Genomic DNA, 3,385 nt, shown 5'->3' with positions numbered 1-3,385 from the left:
GCAGAAAGGCTCTGCTCCCTGGGGTTGGAGGGGCAGCCCACCAGAGCCACAGAACTTCAGCCTCCGGGAGGCAGCCCCAGGGCATTGGGAGCCGTGGCTCACAGCAGTGGTGGGGGAGTCTCTGGAGTTACACCCCAGGGAACACCAGCCACAAATTGGGGGAACAGCGGGGGACCTCTGCCAGAGAGAGCACATGAAACACAGCCCTCAGGGCACACAGCAAGTAACATCATCTTTAGGCAGCCCAGATCCAGGAAACAGAAGCAGGTGGAGCGGTAAGCAGGAGCCTCCCGGGAATGAGCCCATTGAAGTGAGGGAGGGGAATGAAGAGAGACTGCAGAGCTCTGTCCTCTACCCCTGGAAAAGGATGCTGGAGCTCTCACCACATTCAGATCCTGACCCCAGTCTAGGCCCCCTCACCCATAGAACAGCAGGGGCCCCCTACCTCAGCCCAGTGGCAGAGGAGGGGCACATATGGTCATTCACAGACCAGGAGGGAGGACAGAACCTCACACACTGAGACCCTTGTTGGAGTGTCCCAAAAGCTCAGAAAACACCCCAAAACCAGGCTTAGGCTGGGAAAATGAGCAAGCAGAGAAACAAGAGGAAGACCATTGAGAAATATTTTGGATATGAGCCCAAGAAGGATCAAAATACTCAGTCTGAAGTTGAGGAAGCACAAGTCCCTGCATCTAAAGACTGCAAGAAAAACAGAATTTGGGCTCAGGCTATGACAGAGCTCAAAAAAGACTTTGAAAATCAAATGAGGGAGTTAGAAGAAAAACTAGGAAAAGAAATGAGAGAGATGCAGGAAAAACATGAAAATGAAGTCAGCAGCTTAGTCAAGGAAATCCAAAAAAATGCTGAAGAAAATAGCATGCTAAAAACCAAAACCAGCTTAGCTCAAATGGATAAAACAGTTCAAAAAGGTATTGAGGAGAAGAATGCTTTAAAAAGCAAAATGGGCCAGATGGAAAAAGAGATAAGAAAACTCTCTGAGGAGAACAAATACTTCAAACAAAGAATGGAACTCAGGGAGATTGATGACTTTATGAGAAACCAGAATTCATTACTTCAAAACCAAAAAAAAATGGAAAATTAGAAGAAAATGTGAAACATATCATTAAAAAAAAAGCTGATATGGAAAACAGACTTAGGAAAGATCATTTAAAAATTATTGGAATACCTGAAAGTCATCATCAGGAAAAGAGCCTTGACATCATTTTCAAAGAGTTACTACAGGAAAATTGCCCTTATATTCTAGAAGCAGAGGGCAAAATTGAAATGGAGAGGATCCACTGATCCCTCCAAGAAAGAGATCCCAAAAAACCAACCCCTAGGAATATTATAGCCAAGTTCTAGAACTCCCAAGTCAAAGAGAAACTATTACAAGCAGCCAGAAGGCACAGTTCAAATATCATGGAGCTGCAGTCAGGATCACACAGGACTCAGCAGCAACTACATTGGAAGCTCATAGGGCTTAGAATACAATATACCAGAAGGCAAAAGAGCTTAGAATGCAGCCAAGAATGAACTACCCAGCAAGGCTGAATGTCTTCTTCCAGGGAAAAAGATGGAGTTTCAATGAACCAGGGGAATTTCAAATGTTCCTGTTAGAATGGCCAGACCTGAACAGAAGGTTTGATCTTCATATACAGTACTTAGGTGAAGCAGGGAGACTGAAGGAGAGGGGGGAAATATGAGGGACTTGATGATGAACTGCATGTATTCCTGCATAGAAAAATGACACTGATAATACTCATATGAACCTTCTCAGTTAATAGAGCAGGTAGAGGGAGCTTTTATAGGTGAAGCACTGGTGAAAGCTGAATTTGAAGATAAAATATGGTGTAAAATGGAGTCAATAGAAAAAAAGGAAATGTAATGGGAGAAAGAAAAAGGAGAGGGTGAATAGGCCAAGATATTTCATATAATACATTTTTTCTTTATTACAATGATCTATTGCAATGATATGGAAGGGGGGAAGGCGAGGGAGAATGAGGGAATCTTTGCTCTAATCAGAGGTGGCTAGGAGAGGAAACAGCATATATACTCAATGAGGTATAGACATCTGGAGTAACGGGGGGGGGGGCAGGGGGAAGGGTTGGGGATGTGAATGAAGGAGGAGAGAATGGACCATGGGGGGAGAGTGGTCAGATATAACACATTTTCCTTTTTACTTCTTGCAAGGGGCTAGGATTGGATGGCCTTTCCAGGACCATAGGGCCAGGTGGATGCTGGGCCTAAGAGGTGGTAGCGGGGCTCGGGGCCTCTTGGCCCCAGGACTAGGGATATGTCTGCTGCGCCACCCAGATACCCTACAGCAGAGTCAGAGTGAAAGGAGAGAGATAATATAGTACATATAGTACATAGTACTGGAGAAGTACAAAAGGAGGGAGCTATGATCAGCAATGGCAATGGTGGAAAAATATGGAAGTAACTTTTTCCATGGATTTATCATAAAGAATGTGATCCACCCACGAGAGAGCTGTTGGTGTTGGAACAAAGACTGAAACACATTTATTATTATTATTATTATTTGGGGGTGGTACAGGGCAAATAGGTCTGGGTGGCCTGCCTGGGGCCACATAGCAGGGTGATCTTTGGGTGTCTGAGGCTGGATTTGGACCTGGGTGCTCCTGGCTCAAGGGCCAATGCTCTGTCCACTACCCTGCCACTGCTACTATTATTACTATTTTATTTTATTTTGGCTCTTTCTTTTTCTTTTTTTTTTTTGGTTTTTGCAGGGCAGTGGGGTTGGGGTGGCTTGCATTTCACAAGGCTGGGTGATTGTTGGGTGCATGGGGCCGGATATGGGCTTGGGTGATTCTGGATCCAGGGCTGGGGCTCTGTCCATTGTGCTACCTGGACATAACTGCAATTGTTGCTATTATATTTTTTATGTTAATTTTTTTCTCTCTCCTTTTCTTTATCGCTCAAGCGAGTCTAAATTTTTTTGGGGGGAGGGGGTATTCTGTTTACTCTTAAACAAGAATATTTTATTAATGTATAAACATTATCTGTACAAAAAGAGAATAAATAAATATTTAAAAAAAGGAATGGGGCTGTATTTTGTTAATGGATTTTTTAGCATCTCTTGAGATAATCACATTATTTATCTTAACTTTGTTATTGATATAGTCAAGTATGCTGATAGTTTTCTGACTTTTGAAGCATCCCTGAATATCTGGTATAAATTTTAACTGATCCTAGTAGTATCTTACTGTTAATGTGCTGCAATCTCTTTCCTAAATTTTAGTTAAAATTATTGCATCAATATTTATCAGGGATGTTAATAAATTTCTTATAGACTTATTGACTATTTTTTCTTTCCATTTACTTTTTTATACATCTCTTGATTCTTGTATTTGAAGATCAAATGTTT

Source organism: Macrotis lagotis, chromosome 6, assembly GCF_037893015.1.
Source record: "Macrotis lagotis isolate mMagLag1 chromosome 6, bilby.v1.9.chrom.fasta, whole genome shotgun sequence".
Taxonomy (NCBI): domain Eukaryota; kingdom Metazoa; phylum Chordata; class Mammalia; order Peramelemorphia; family Peramelidae; genus Macrotis; species Macrotis lagotis.
Note: the sequence above shows the minus strand (reverse complement) of the source record.